The sequence below is a fragment of the Sminthopsis crassicaudata genome, chromosome 1 (assembly GCF_048593235.1).
Source record: "Sminthopsis crassicaudata isolate SCR6 chromosome 1, ASM4859323v1, whole genome shotgun sequence".
NCBI classification, from domain to species: domain Eukaryota; kingdom Metazoa; phylum Chordata; class Mammalia; order Dasyuromorphia; family Dasyuridae; genus Sminthopsis; species Sminthopsis crassicaudata.
This window is the reverse complement of record NC_133617.1, coordinates 245039978-245057856: the sequence shown is the minus strand read 5'-3', so window position 1 is coordinate 245057856 and position 17879 is coordinate 245039978.

The following is a 17879-nucleotide window of genomic DNA, read 5'->3' as shown; positions in this document are numbered from 1 at the left end:
AATAAAATCTACTGATGAAGGGATTTCTATGAGTTAAGCCCAGAAAGATGACAGCTACAAGGGGCTTCTCCTGGGCTTCTGAGTGATCTATCTAGGCTCCTCTCACAGTGCCCTAGTGACTGACAGTATCTTCTTCAATATCTAATATAGGGAAAGCCATACTCAGAAAGTCTAATTTAAAAGATACATTTCCTTCTCTTAGAAAACCTGTGTAAAATTAAACACACACACACACACACACACACACACACACAAAAAAAAAAAAACACATACACACACATACATGCATGCACACACTGTCTCTATGAGCTACACACAATTGGTTAATAAAACAAATGTTTTTACAGCAATTGACTTTGCATAATGTGAGGAGACATTGCCATGTCAAAATTAGATTGAAGAATCTAAAGATTTTAGATGAATCAAGTCAGTATATATGCCATCATAAGATAACTGTAAGTATTCAGGAATTCACTCAACCAGGAAGGGATTCATCCAAGCTGTTCTGTAATACTTTCTGTTATTATTGATTATATCTTTTGGAATTAAAATAGTCCACTTAAATGATAATGAAAAGTGTCAAGGGTGAATGCTATTGCACATTTGGCAAGGCCTTTGGGTATATATAGAGTGCATTTAAATGGGAGAGAGGAGGGGGATTTTCCCTACATATTGATAGACTAACTCTGTGCTGTTGCCATGAAAAAGGTGATATTTAAAATGGTTATTTAAGAATACTGTCCAAATTAGGGGGAAGTTATTCAGTGAACATTATATTTGACCATACCCCAAATCCCCAAGAACTGACTATAATGTAAACCAATTCCAATTTTCCTAGAGACTGCTATAAGATATAGGTTCTTTCCAGTGGTTTCAAAAAATGAAACATAACAATGTAATCTAGGCCCTATAATGGGAGTCATTGACTAGAATTAACTAAAAGCCAACCATTGTTATCCCTACAGAAAAAGAAATGGCAATTTCAGTATTAACTTTCTTTACCTCTCCATGTAATTCTATTTACTTTCATTTACTGTTCAGTAGTGTGTGTTTGGAGTGTTAGTCTTTTTTTGGAAGAGCAACTTAGTACATAAATCAACACTCCATTGGAGATCCTTGTGCTGCAGCCTATTACTCATGTTTATTGGTTTTGTTTGTTTCTCAGCCATAATTTATAAGCATTCTGAAACTGAAGAAAACGTTTATAGTAACTGCATTATTATTGAAAGTTGGAAATACCTTCTGAAATTGGGAACTCAGAGAGTACATTTGTTTTTCTTTTTTTAAATAACTGCTTTACATGTCTTAACTAGACAAAGCTGACAACCCCATACTCTAAAGACCATGTCCTTGTGATGTGAAAGAGGGATTAAATATGTTTTCTTGACCCCAAGGGCAGATCAACTACTAGTAGATCTACTTTACAAGAGAGATAGCATTGGTTTAATATAAGAATAAAACCTATAACAGAGTAGTGCAAAATGGGAAGCATCAAGAAAGAATGCATTCCCTCTATCTCTGAGCTTTCCAGAGAAAAATCGGTGATCAGTTGTTGACAATGATGTAGTTTTCTATTATGAATAAGCCAGAGTTGTGAAAGTCAAAATAACATTTTGCTTTATCATAAGCATAGTAATTTGTGTTAGTTTATTGAAATTGTTTTTTTGTTTTAATTTGTTCACAACAAATTAATCATTTGGACTATAGGTCATTTATGATTTTAACAGGAAAAAATCATTGAAATTATTAAAATTTATACTCAGATAATTAAGTTCAGAAAAAAAACAGTAATAAAATATATTTTATCTAACTTTCCAGATGCATTTTAGTCCTTATAAATCATTTAACTAGAATAATATATTATATCATTATAAAATATTTATGTAAATAATACTCACTTTCAAATCTTTAGCTTAATCTCTAATTATAGTTATAGTGGGTTAAGAAGCATTTGTGAATGCTAAGTTTAAAAGTATGCTTTTCCCAGGATTTAACTTTATACCTAATTGCCATTCATTACATCTCTGAAACAACATTGCAAAGAGTTTTGAGGAGATATTTTTATTACTTTGTTCAAAGAAGAAACAAAAATCACTTATATATACTTATGGCAAATGCTTCCCATTAACAGATAGGATCTCAGTCAGGATATTTGTAGTTTAAGAATATTCATCTGAGTAGTAAGGAGCATACATACAATATCCCTTAATCAATCAAGAGAAGATGAGGCACAAAAAGGATAAAGCAAAATTCAGAAATTTCCTAAAAATATTAATTAAAAATATTTAGCAAGCCAGTCTGCCTTTTCTTCAAGATATAACCAGTGCTATTTCCATCTTTCTCAAAAATTCAATAGGACACATTTTATTGATGATATTTTGCATTCTGCCTGATAAGATAAGAACAGGGTTTTATCCCTGGTGTACAGGTAATATGTGTTGAACTGAAACAATTATCATTCCCCTACTCATCTTTACATAGTATATTGTGGTAGAATCAACTGTAGAAATAGTGATGCCTAGAATGATAAAAGAACATCATGGTCTCATTAGGATTTTTTTTAAAGAGAATTTGGATGGAGATGTTTGTAAAAATGACTTTTTTTTTCAGACTAATCTTGATTATTTCTTAATTTGTTCCATGATAACAAATACTCTTCTTTAGTAAACCCACCTTCAAATAAAACTAAGTTATATCATAAATATTCCTTTGACACTTAATGCATTAGAAATTGTGGATGTAAAATTCAGTTTTGGTTTCAAGTTAGTTCATTTATTTATTTAAAGTTTGGAAAGATAAGTTTAATGCTGCTTTTTTGTTTTGTTTTGTTTTGTTTTTCTAAGACACTCCCTCATCCTTTATCAAAGAAAAACAGTACTCTATCACAATCATTTGCCACAAATAGTTCAGTCATTCCCCCAGTTGATGAGTCACTTTTGAATTTCCAGTTCTTTTTTTTTTTTTAATTATTAAAGCTTTTTATTTACAAAAAAAAAAAAAATGCTTGGGTAATTTTTCAACATTGACCCTTGCAAAACCTTCTGCTCCAAATTTTCCCTTCCTTCCCCTATCCTCTCTCTTAGATGGCAGGTAGTTCAATATATGTTCAATATGTTAAAATATATGCCAAATCAAATATATGTATACATATTTATACAATTATCTTTCTGCACAAGAAAAATCAAATCAAAAATGAAAAAATAACTGAGAAAGAAAACAAAATTCAAGCAAACAGCAACAAATGAAATAAAAATGCTATGTTGAGGTCAACACTCAGTTCCCATGGTCCTCTCTCTGGGTGTGGATGGCTTTCCTCATCACTGAACAATTGGAACTGGTTTGAATCATCTCATTGTTGAAGAGAGCCATGTCCATCAGAATTGATCATCATATAGTCTTGTTGTTCTGCTCAGTTTACTTAGTATCAGTTCATGTGAGTCTCTCCAGTCCTCTCTGAAATCATCCTGCTAATCATTTCTAATAGAACAATAATATTCCATAACATTCATATACTATAATTCTCCAATTGATGGGCATCCACTCAGTTTCCAGTTTCTTGCCACTACAAAAAGGGCTGCCACAAACATTTTTGCACATGTGGATCCATTTCCCTCTTTTAAGATCTCTTTGGGACATAAGCCCAGTAGAAACACTGCTGGGTCAAAGGGTATGCACAATTTGATTACTCTTTGAACATAGTTCCAAATTGCTCTCCAGAATGGTTGTATCCATTCAGAGTTCCACCACAATTTATCACTGTCCCAGTTTTCTCATATACCCTCCAACATTCATCATTATCTTTTCCTTCCATCTTAGCCAATCTGACAGATGTGTATTAACATTTCAGATGTGTCTTAATTTGTATTTCTCTGATCAATCGTGATTTGGAGCACCTTTTCATATGACTAGAAAAAATTTCAATTTCTTCATCTGAAAATTATCTATTCATATCCTTTGACCATTTGTCAATTGGAGAATGGCTTTAATTCTTCTATAAATTAGAGTCAATTCTCTATATGTTTTAGAAATAAGGCCTTCATTAGAATCTTTGAATGTAAAAATGTTTTCCCAGTTTATTAATGCTGCTTAAAAAATTTACTGATCTCAAATGAAGTGGTAACCCTAGTTATAATCTGATTAGGAAAAATGACATTATTCTCAAGATGAAATTAGCACAAAGTATCTTTTCTTTTATGATGCCTTTTTATTAGGAGATTTAGAAGTTTAAAAATTATTCAATGTTAATTAGGAAATATAGGAGGGAAAATTAGAATTTGTAAATATATCTAGCTCTGGGAAAAATTACAAATTGAATTATAAATTTGTAGTTGGAAGAGACCTTCCATGTCATTGAATACAATTTCCTCATTTTACAGAAAACAAAACAGAATATAGCAAAATGGTTACTTGCTCATGTTGACAAAGATTGTAACTGCTAGAGCTTAGACTTGAATTTAAATTTCTTACCCACTGTACCATGCTACTTTCATCTGCCTATTCCAGAGTTTGCTTAGAAGGATAGTAACAGTCTAGGTATATGCTCAATATTCTAATCAGTATTCTCCTATTTTTTTTTGGTTGTTGTTGTTCAAATGCCCCACAGCTAGGTTTCAGATCAACCCTATAATGTAACTCAAATTTCTCTAGGATTATATTATTACATCTTGCCCTCAAAACTCAAAGACACATAAATAGAAGATATAAATAAATATATTTTGGAGGATAGGATACAAACAAATTGATTGTTATTGAAAAGTGAGTTGAATTGTGTAGGAACTAAGGATTCTAAGAGGAAGATGCTAGGAGGAAAAGAATTCCAAGCATGAGGGAGGGAGCCTTGCAGGAGGCATAGAGGCAAGAGATAGAATGTCATGTATGGGGAACTGGAAGAAGGCAAATTTGACTGCAATGTTGTTTGTTTGATTGATGTAGAGTAATGATGTCAAAATCAACTAAAAATGACTCAAATTCAAATAAAAATTAAACCATATATGATAATCCTTGTGGTTAACTTCTACTGTATTTTTATTTATTTTATTAAATATTTCCCACTTATATTTTAGTGAGATTCATATAGTTTATCAAATATAATGTATTTGAAGCCTATGAGTAGAGTACCTAAGAGTAAGACATAAACAGCTTCCATAGATAGACTGAAGACAGATGAATAAGATGAGTAATAAATAATAATCAGGAGTTAATATTTGAACCTAGATAAGCATTTCTTAATGCTGGAGTGCATGCCCTTAAAAATGATATGTTGCATTTATAAATGTTATGTATTTTATTTTATTTTTTTATATGTGTTATTTTTAGAAGGGAATAATAGATTCTCCCACATATTCAAAGAGATTCATGAGCCTTGAAAATTTAAGAATCACTCTCTTGGAGGCAATAGGTAGCCATGTAATTGTTTTGAGCAAAGGAGCAAAATGAGGAGAATCATATCATCATATCTTGGAAATGACACTTTTGTAGCTATTAGGAGGCAGAAAAATGTAGGATGAAGAAAAAAGTAAGGGCTGAGAGAGTAGAGAAAAGGGAGCACATGTAAGAGAGGGTAAGAAACATGGAGGAAGAAGAGGGCAGAGCCAAGATGGCAGAGAGAAAATACATTCTTTTTGACCTTCTCCCATAACCCTCAGACTAATTAGCAAATTCAGCTTCTGAATTAATCCTGGACTGGCAGAATATGCAAATAGTGGGAGTGTAACAAATTACAAGCAGAAAATAATTTCAAAATTTTCCAAAAAATATTGGTTTCAATTGGGCACTAAGGGAGGCAGGCACAGCACAAGCAGACTTAGCATGGATCCTGAGTGCAGGCAGTGCAGACCTGGGGTGGTGTGGGATCCATGTTCTGGAGAATCTACAGGAAGGAATTTACAACAGTGTTGACTATTCCGCCCTGGGATGCAATCCAGTAAATCAGCAGAGAAATTATAAAACATTCAATACAAACACAAAAAGTAAATAGAGCACCCCAAGATGCTAGAATTCCAGGAGCCTTGGCTATACTCACACAGTCAGTCAGTGTAGCCCCTGCTTTTTATACAGAATGATTGATCAATCTCCCTTGCCTTAAAAGCAGATCTCAACTTTTTTTTTTAAAAATGAGTAAAAAGGCAAAAAGAACTCTGAAAATAGGTAGTTTCTATGGTGAAAGAGAAAAACAGATTTCAAACCCTGAGAAGACTAATAGCAGATTGTCTCCTGATGAAGTCACAAAAGATGATATAAATTGGTTCCTATTTCACAAGGTTCTCCTAGAAGAAATTATCAAAGATCTTAAAAGAGAGCTGGAAGAAAAATGGGTAAAGGAAATGAGAACTTTACAAGAAGGTTTGAAAAAGAAAACACAGAAATTATCTGAATTCAAAACAAAATAGATTTAGTGAAATGGAAGCATATAATTCCTTTGAAAAATTGAGTTGAAGAAAAAAAAATAATTCCCTGAAAAACAGAATATGTGAAATAGAAAAAGAAATTTACAGAACAAAGCAACTCATTTAAAAATTCAATTCGGCAATTACAAAAAGAATTAAAAAAGTAAATGAAAAAAAATCATTCATTAAACATCAGAACTAAACAATAGAAATGAATGACTCAATGAGACATCAAGAATCAGTCAAGCAAACTGGGCTTATATCCCAAAGAGATCTTAAAGAATGGAAAGGGACCTGTTTGTGCAAGAATGTTTGTGGCAGCCCTCTTTATAGTGCCAGAAACTTGAAACTAAGTGGATGCCCATCAATTGGAGAATGGCTGAATAAATTGTGGCATATGAATATTATGGAATATTATTATTCTGTACGAAATGAACAACAGGATGATTTCAGAAAGGCCTGGAGAGACTTACATGATCTGTTGCTGAGTGAAATGAGTAGGACCAGAAGATCATTTTATACTTCAAGAACAATACTGTATAATGATCAATTCTGATGGATGAAGCCGTCTTCAACAGAGATGAACCAAATCAGTTCCAATTGAGGAGTTATGAACTGAACCAGCTACACCCAGCAAAAGAACTCTGGGAGATGACTGTGAACCACTACATGGAATTCCCAGTCACTCTGTTTTTGTCCACCTGCATTTTTTATTTCCTTCATGGGCTAATTGTATACTATTTCAAAGTCTGATTCTTTTGTACAGCAAAACAACTGTTTGGACATATATACACATATTGTATTTAATTAATTTAATTAACACATTTAACATGTATTGGTCAACCTGCCATCTGGGGTGGAGGGAGAAGGAGGGGAAAAATTAGAACAAAAGGTTTGACAATTGTCAATGTTGTAAAATAACTCATGCATATATCTGGTAAATAAAAACTATTAAAATAAATTTAAAAATTTATTAAGAACAAAAGCAAATTTTATTACTAATTACATAAAGGATTAAATTTTAAAAAGTATCAGTCAAGCAAAACCAAAAAAAATGAAAAAAATTAGAAGAAAATGTAAAATATCTACCTGGGAAAATGACTGTTGTGGAAAATAGATGTAGGAGAGACAATTTAAGGATTATTGGACTTCCTGAAAACTATGATGAAAAAAAAGCCTAAACATTATTTTTCAGGAAATCATCAAACTGCCCTGATATCATATAATCAATAGATAAAATAGCCATTGAAAGAATTTACTGAACATCTCCTAAAAGAAACCCCAAAATTAAAACTCCAAGGAATATCAAGGCTATATCTCAGAATTATTGGACTAAGGAAAAATATTGCAAGGAATCAGAAAAAACAAAAACAAAACCAAAACCAAAAACAAAAACAAAAAAATTAAATACTGAGGAGCCACAATAAGGATTATGCAGGATCTAGCAGCTTATACTTTAAAGGATTAAAGGGTCTGGAATCTGACATTCTAAAAGGCAAATAAACTTGGAATGCAGCCAAAAATAAGCTAACCCACTAAGCTGAGCATTTTCTTTCAGCAAAGTTAGATATTCAATGAAACAGGTGAATTTCATTTATATCTGATGAAAAGACCAGAACTGAACAAGAAAATTGATTTACAAATACAGAACTCAAGAGAAGCATAAAAGGTAAACAGTAAAGAACTCTTGATAACTATATTTCTGTTATGGGAATACATGGAGAGTGCATGTATAATTGATTTTACTGTTATAATAATAATAAAAAATAAATTAGAGATGTAAAGTGGATTATACTGGAATAAGGGGGAATGGTGGTAAAATGAGGGAAATTATATCTCAGGAAGAGGAAAAGAAAACCTATTATAATTGAGGGAAAGAAAGGAGGGGAATGAACATTGTGTGAATCTCAATCCATTGGATTTGCCTCAAAGAAAAAAAATAGACATATTTAGTTTCACTGAGAAACTTCTCTCACCTTATAAAAAAGTGGAGGGGAAAAAGAGAAAAGGGAAGGGGTAGGCTAAATAGAAGGGAAAAACAGAAATAATAAGAGGAAGGTATGAGAAAGGGAGAGGGACTCTAAAGAGGGATAGCTGCTTCAGGCAAGTGGTGTTCATAAGTAAAATACTGGGGAGGAGGGAGAGGGGAAAAGGAAAGAGAAAAGTTGGTGGGAAATACAGAATTAGTAGATTTAATTGTACATGTGAATGAGATGAACTCTACCATTATGTGGAAGTGTATAACAGACTTAAAGCCAGAACTTTACAATATATTGTTCACAAGAAACGCATTTAAAGCAGAGTTATACATACAGAATAGAGGTAAAAGACTGGAGTAAAATCTATTAGCTTATTGTGAAGATTAAAAAAATATATATATAGGGGTAGCTATCCTGATCTCAGATCAAGCAAAAGCAAAAGTGAATCTAATTAAAAGAGATAAGGAAGGATATCTTGCTAAAGGTTATCATAGATAATGAAACTATATCAATACAAAACATGTATGCATCAAGTGGTATAACATCTAAATTCTTAAAGGGGAAGTTAAGAAAGCTGAAAGAAGAAATAGAGAGCAAAACTATAATAGTGGAAGATCTCAACCTTAATCTATCAGAATGAGATAAATTGAACCACAAAATAAATAAGAAAGAACTTAAGTAAGTAAATATAATATTAGATATAATAGATATTATTATATACTAGATATAATACTATATATACTATATAGTATGCTAGATATAATATAATATTAGATTTAATAGATCTTTGAGAAAAAATTGAATGGAGAGAGAAAGGAATACACTTTCTTCTTGGTAGAAAATGAAACATATACAAAAGTTGACCATGTATTAGAACATAAATATCTCAATTTCACATGCAGAAAGGTAGAAATAGTAAATGCATTTTTTTCAGATCACATGCAATGCAATGTAAAATTATATTCAATAAAAGGCCAGCAGAAAATAAACCAAAAAAAGTAGTTGGAAGCTAAATAATCTCATCTTAAAGAATGAATGCTGAAACATCAGATCATAGACACAATAATTTCATCCAAGAGAATGACAATAATTAGACAACATACCAAAATTTGTGGGATGCAACCAAAGCAGTAATACAGGGAAAATTTATATCTCTAGATGCTTACTTGCATAAAATAGAGAAAGAGAAGGTCGATGAATTGGACTTGTAACTAAAAAGCTAGAAAAGGAACAAATTAAACCCCCCCAAATACCAAATTTAAAATTCTATTTTTTTTTTTTTTTTGAAGCTGTGGTTAAGTGATTTGCCCAGGGTCACACAGCTAGGAAGTGTTAAGTATCTGAGACCAGATTTGAACTTGGGTCCTCCTGAATTCAGGGCTGGTGCTCTATCCACTGTGCCACCTAGCTGCCCCCAAATTTAAAATTCCAAAAATAAAAGGAAAGATAAAATTGAAAGTAAGAAAAAATTCTCAAATTAGTAAATAAAACTAATAGTTGGTTTTATATAAAAAATGGATAAACCTTTAGTTAATTTTATTAAAAAATGGAAAGAGGAAAGTCAAAATTTTAGCCTCAAAAATGAAAAGAGAGAACTTTCCACCAATGAATAGGAAATTAGAGCAATATTTAGGAGTTATTTTGCCCAACTTTATGCCGATAAATTTGATAACCTAAGTGAAATGGAAGAATATCTACAAAAATATAGAATGTCCAGAAGAAGAAATAAATTACTTAGTTTCATTATAGAAAAATAAATAGAACAAACTATTAATCAACTCTCTAAGAAACAAACTATTAATCAACTCCGTAAGAAAAAAATTTCCAGGGCCAGATGGATTTACATGTGAATACTAAAGAACATTTAAAGAACAATTAATTCCAGTACTATATAAACTATTTTTAAAAAATGACAAAGAAGAAGTCCTACCAAATTCCTTTTATGACACATATATGGTGCTAATAGCTAAACCAGGTTGGGTGGAAACAGAGAAAGAAAATTATAGACCAATATAGACCTAATGAATATTGATGCAAAAATCTTAAATAAAATATTATCAATGAGATTACACAAAGTCATCTCTAGAATAATACATTATGTCCAAGTAGGATTTATATCAGAAATGCAGGACTGGTTCAATATTAGGATAATTGTTAGCATAATTGCCTATATCAACCAAACTAACAAAAATCATATGATTATCTTAATAGATGCAGAAAAAGTGTTTGATAAAATCCAACACCTATTCCTACGAAAAACACTTGAGAATATAGGAATAAGTACACTTTTTCTTAAAATGATCAGTAGCATCTATTTAAAAGCATCAGCAAGATTCATATGTAATGGAGACAAAGTAGAACCATTCCCAATAAGATCAGGACTGAAACAAGTTTGCCCACTATCACCATTACCATTCAATATTGTCCTAGAAATGTTAGCTTTGGCAATAATAGAAGAAAAAAGAGATTAAAGGAATTAGAGCAGGTAATGAGGAAACCAAATTATCCTCTTTGTAGATGATATAATGGTATACTTAAAGAATCCTAGAGTATCAACTAAACAACTACAAGAAATAATCCACAACTTTAGCAAAGTTGTAGGATATAAAATAAATTCATATAAATCATCATCATTTTTTATAGATCAACAACAAAGTCCAGTAGCAAGAGATATAAAAAGAAATTCTATTTAAAATAACTGTCAATAATATAAAACATTTCGGAATCCATCTGCCAAGAAAAAGCCAGTTAGTATATGAACACAACTACAAAACACTTTCCACATGAATAAAGGCAGATCTAATCAGCTGGAAAAATATCAAATGCTCATGAGTAGGCTGAGCAAATATGATCAAAATGACAATACTACCTAAATTAATCTACTTATTTAGTGCCATAGTAATCAAACTCCCCCCAAATATTTTAAAGACATAGAAAAAATAGTAACAAAGTTTATCTGGAAGAACAAAAGGTCAAGGATTTTGAGGGAGTCAATGAAAAAAATGCCATTGATAGTAGTCTAACTGTGCCAGACCTAAAATTATATAATAAAGCAGTGGTTATCAAAACCATTTGGTCCTGGCTAAGAAATAGAGGTCAATCAGTGGAATAGTCTAGGATGACTTAATTTTTATTTCTTATAAATATTGGGTAATTGTGTCCCTTTATTTATCATTTTACTGTGTCTGGTACTAAAGAGTTTTGAAGATTGCTGCTTTATATAATTTGATGATTAAAAGTAACATTCTCTCTTCATTCTTAATTTTTTTTATTACTTCTTTTGGTATTCTATATTTTTTGTTCTGAATTTTGATATCACTTTGTCTAGTAATCCTTTGGTATTGTGATTGGTTTGCATAACATTAATTATTCAAATTAATTTTTAAAGTGTTGTTCTTTTCTTATATTTACATGTCCAAGCTATGAGGTCTGAGTATCCTTCTAGCTATTTAAATATATATATATATATATATATATATATATATATATATATATATATATATATATATATATATATATATATATGTTTTAAGAACAGTTAGAATTGAATTTACAGAACAATTTAGTGTGATTTATTATCTTATCTTTCTAATATTTTTTTTATTGATTTTAACATGATTTCCTTTTCTATTACCTGAAAATTTCATTATTTCATTATTATATAAAATTTCATTATTATATAAAAGTGTGGGTTTTTTTTGGGGGGGAGAAAGAATATTATTTTGTTGCCTATAGTTTACTAAAGCCATTATTTTCATTAAAAAACAAAAACAAAAACAAAAACAACTTCAAGTCACTTCCTAAAGAAAAAAAAAACAACTAAAATATTCTTACTGAACTGTATATGTTTATAAATTGTGAAAAATACAATTTCTGAAGAACAATTGATAACTCAAAGTTTAATAAAGAATTATATGGTAGATATCATACTGCCATTAAAGACTTCTACAAAAAAGACTCACATAAAGCTATCACATGGGAAATATAAGATTAAAATAAAAAGTATTCTCAAGAAACCATAATGAGATATATCAAATGTACAACTAAATTATGTAACTTGTATCCATGTAACTTCAAAAGAATCAGGAAAATCTTTCAACAGGTTAAGGTACACTTTAATACAAACCCATGTGAAAATATGAGTGAGAGGTTTTTTTTTTTTTTTCCCCCTCTTAAAATGAGAATATGTACATAGATTGTGAGTTATACCAGTAAAAGTAGTACCAATTGATGACATCATCAATTCATTTAAGTATTAAAGAAATAAATGTTAATCATAGTAATACTAACAAGTTGTCTATTTTGACCAAATAAGACTGTGTATAGTCAAATGAATGATATAAAGAAGCAAATCTGTCCTTTCCCCATTTTTGACAAATAATTAAGGAGAAAATTCTTCTCCTCTGTGATCTAGATAAGGGATTTAATTTCCCCCCTGTTTTCTCAGTCTGAAATTGTCTGGCTTTTATATATCTTTTTAAACGTTATTTTGATTTAGAAATGTGTATCAGATGCCCATCATACAATAAATTTCTCCTGATTCCTCCCAAAATCAGGGATTTGAATAAAAATGTTCCTGACATATTTGTTGGCTATTAATCGACAATAATATTGAGAAATATTAATCATTATGGAGGAAATAATCCTCAAATTTAATTAAAAGTGTCAGAAAGATGAATGGTATTTAGTTTTAGATAATCTAGTTCAGTATATTATGACATGATATATGCTATATTATTTTGTTCAAATTAAAATAAAAATAAACTGGAACAATCGTGGCACATTTATTTTAAAATTATTTTAAATTGGTTTCATTTTTAACATTGCTTCGATTTGACCATGTATCAACCTTGCATACCTTTTACTCCCAAATCATCCTATTTATCAAAGAATTTGTAAAAACATTTTAATAGTATTTTATTTTTCCCCAAGATATATATCAAAAAGTTACCATTCATTTTTGCAAGATTTTGAGTTCCAAGTTCTTCTACGGTTTCATATAATTTATGCATGGCTCTCATATAGAGTGTATTTCCATATTAGTCACAATTGTAAGTGAAGAACCTGAAAACAAAAACAGAACACAAATGAAAAAATATGTTTCAATCTGCAGTCATAATCCACCCATTCTTTATCTGGTTATGGAAAGTCTTTTCCTTCACAAGTTTTTTATACTTATTTTGGGTCAATGTGTTGCTGAGATATCTGAGTCACTCATGGCTGGTCATCATACAATGTTGCTGATAGTATGTATAATATTTGTACAAGTCTTTTCAGTTTTCCTGAAATCTGTCTGATCACCAATTCTTATGGCATAATTTAAAAAACACTGATGTAGAGCACTTCTCTTTTTGACTCTTTTTGTTTTTTTAATAATAGCTTTTAATTTTCAAAATACTTTCAAAGATAGTTTTTAATATTCATTGTTGCAAAACCCTGTGTTCTATGTTCTCTCCCTCTTTTCTCCTATCACCCTCCCCTATAAAGCAAGCAATCCAATGTATGTTAAACAAATGCAATTGTTCTATGCATAATTCCACATTAATCATGCTACACAAAAAATTCAAATCAAAAAGAAAAAAAATCAAATAAAAAAGGAAGCAAGTAACAACAAAAAAGATGGAAATATTATGTTGTGATCCACCATCAGTCCCTACAGTACTCTCTCTGAGTATGGATGGCTCTTTTCATCACAAGTTTATTGGAATTGGCCTGGATCATCTCATTGTTGAAAAGAGCCAAGTCCATCACAACTGATCATCACATAATCTTATTGCTACTGTGTACAATATTTTCTTGGTTCTATTCACTTCATTTAGCATCACTTGATGTTAATCTCCCTAGGTCATTCTGAAATCATCTGGCTGAACATTTCTTACAGAACAATAATATTCCATAACATACATATACCACAACTTATTCAGCCATTCTCCAACTGAAGGGCATCCACTTAGTTATCCAATTCTTTCCCACTATATAAAGGGCTGCTACAAACATTTTTATACATGAGGGTCCTTTTCCCTTTGTATAATCAGAGCACTTCTTCATATGCTTATAGATAATTTTGATTTCTTCATCTGAAAATTGCCTATTTATGATCTTTTTATCCATTGGAGAATGTTATGTATTCTTATAAATGGGATTCAGTTCTCTCTATAGTTGAAAAATGAGACGTTTATCAGAGATACAAGCTTTATAGCTTGTTTTCCAGTTTTCTTCTTTCCTTTTAACCTTGATTGCTTTGGTTTTATTTGGACAATTGCTTTTTAATTTAATATAATCAAAATTATCTCTTTTGCATTTCATAATGCTCCCTATCTCTTGATTGATCATGTATTTCCCCCCTTCCCATAGGTATTACAGGTGACTATCCCTTAGTAAAACATTTATAAAATTAAAATGAAAAAGAGGAATAAGTGAAAACAAAAAGCAATAAAGATAATTCCTAAAACTATTGGAATTTTCCGCAAATGCTTCCACTTTCCACCTTTGCATTTATTTGATAAATAAATGAGTGAATATCTTCTCTGAGGCCCAAATTGTTCTTTTTTAAAAAATTAAAGTTTTATTTCTGATAACCATTATATACATCCTTCTTATACATATTCGATATATGATCCTAGACAAATAATTTAACTAATCATTGCACTTGTCATCTCTTTTTTTTAAATAATTTTTATTATATTTTTAATAATATTATCCCTTGTATTCATTTTTCCAAATTATCCCCCTCCTCCCTCTACTGCCTCCCCCCGATGACAGGCAATCACATACATTTTACTTGTGTTACAATATAACCTAGATACAATACATGTGTGTAAATACCATTTTCTTTTTGCACAATAAGCATTAGATTCCGAAGGTACATGTAACCTGGGCAGACAGATATTAGTGCTAACAATTTACATTCATTTCCCAGTGTTTCTTCTCTGGGTGTAGCTACCTCTGTCCATCATTGATCAACTGGAAGTGAGTTGGCTCTTCTTTATGTTGAAGATATCAACTTCCATCAGAATACATCCTCATACAGTATTGTAGTTGAAGTGTACAGTGATCTTCTGGTTCTATTAATTTCACTCAGCATCAGTTGATGTAAGTCACTCCAAGCCTCTCTGTATTCCTCCTGCTGGTCATTTCTTACAGAGCAATAATATTCCATAACCTTCATATACCATAATTTACCCAACCATTCTCCAACTGATAGACATCCATTCATCTTCCAGTTTCTAGCTACAACAAAAAGAGCTGCCACAAACATTTTGGGACATATATGTCTCTTTCCGCTCTTTAGTATTTCTTTGGGATATAAGCCCAGTAGTAGCACTGCTGGGTCAAAGGGTATGCACAGTTTGATAACTTTTTGGGCATAGTTCCAAATTGCTCTCCAGAATGGCTGGATTCTTTCACAACTCCACCAGCAATGTATTAGTGTCCCAGTTTTCCCACATCCCCTCCAACATTCATCATTATTTGTTCCTGTCATCTTAGCCAATCTGACAGGTGTGTAGTGGTATCTCAGAGTTGTCTTAATTTGCATTTCTCTAATCAGTAGTGATTTGGAACACTCTTTCATGTGAGTGGATATATTTTCAATTTCTTCATCTGAGAATTGTCTGTTCATATCCTTTGACCATTTATCAATTGGAGAATGGTTCGGTTTCTTATAGATTAGGGTCAGTTCTCTATATATTTTGGAAATGATACCTTTGTCAGAACCTTTGCTTTTAAAAATATTTTCCCAGTTTGTTACTTCCCTTCTAATCTTGTTTGCATTAGTATTATTTGTACAGAAACTTTTTAGTTTGATGGAATCAAAATCTTCTATTTTGTGATCAATAATGATCTCTAGTTCTCCTCTGGTCATAAATTCCTTCCTCCTCCATAGGTCTGAGAGGTAGACTATCCTCTGTTCCTCTAATCTATTTATTATATCCCTCTTTATGCCTAAATCATGGACCCATTTTGATCTTATCTTGGTATATGGTGATAAGTGTGGATCCATATCTAATTTCTGCCATATTAATTTCCAGTTTTCCCAACAGTTTTTTCCAAATAATGAATTTTTATCCCTAATGTTGGTATCTTTGGGTTTGTCAAAGATTAGATTGCTATAGATGTACCCTTTTTTGTCCTTTGTATCTAATCTGTTCCACTGATCTACCGGTCTATTTCTTAGCCAATACCAAATGGTTTTGGTGACTGCTGCTATATAATATAGTTTTAGATCAGGTAAACTTAGACTACCTTCCTCTGACTTTTTTTTCATTAGTTTCCTTGCAATTCTCGACCTTTTATTCTTCCATATGAATTTTGTTGTTATTTTTTCTAGGTAATTAAAATAGTTTCTTGGGAGTCTAATTGGTATAGCACTAAATAAATAGATTAGTTTGGGGAGTATTGTCATCTTTATTATATTCACTCGGCCTATCCAAGAGCACTGAATGTCTTTCCAATTATTTAAATCTGACTTTATTTTTGTGGCAAGTGTTTTGTAATTTTTCTCATATAATTCCTGACTATTCTTTGGTAGATGGATTCCCAAATACTTTATACTCTCAACATTTGTTTGGAATGGAATTTCTCTTTGTATCTCTTGCTGTTGCATTTTGTTAGTGATGTGTAAAAATGCTGAGGATTTATGTGGATTTATTTTGTATCCTGCCACTTTGCTAAAATTCTGAATTATTTCTAGTAGCTTTTTAGCAGAGTCTTTGGGGTTCTCTAAGTATACCATCATGTCATCTGCAAAAAGTGATAGTTTGATTTCCTCATTTCCTACTCTAATTCCTTGAATCTCTTTTTCGGCTCTTATTGCCGAGGCTAGCGTTTCTAGTACTATATTGAATAGTAATGGTGATAGTGGGCAACCTTGTTTCACTCCTGATCTTACTGGGAAAGGTTGTAGTTTATTTCTATTGCATATTATGCTTACTGACGGTCTTAAATATATGCTCCTGATTATTCTAAGGAATAGTCCTTTTATTGCTATACTCTCAAGAGTTTTTAGTAGGAATGGATGTTGGATTGTGTCAAATGCTTTTTCTGCATGTATTGAGATGATCATATGGTTCTTATTAATTTGATTATTAATATGGTCAATTATATTAATAGTTTTCCTAATATTAAACCAGCCCTGCATTCCTGGAATAAATCCTACTTGATCATAGTGTATTATCCTGGAGATGATTTTCTGATGTCTTTTTGCTAATATCTTATTTAAGATTTTAGCATCAATATTCATTAAGGAAATTGGTCTATAATTTTCTTTCTCAGTTTTCAATCTACCTCGTTTAGGTATCAGTACCATGTCTGTGTCATAAAAGGAGTTTGGTAGGACTCCTTCGTCCCCTATTTTTTCAAATAATTTATATAACATTGGGGCTAATTGTTCTTTAAATATTTGGTAGAATTCACATGTGAATCCATCTGGTCCTGGGGATTTTTTCCTGGGGAGTTGATTAACAGCTTGTTCTATTTCTTTTTCTGAAATGGGACTATTTAAGCAATTTATTTC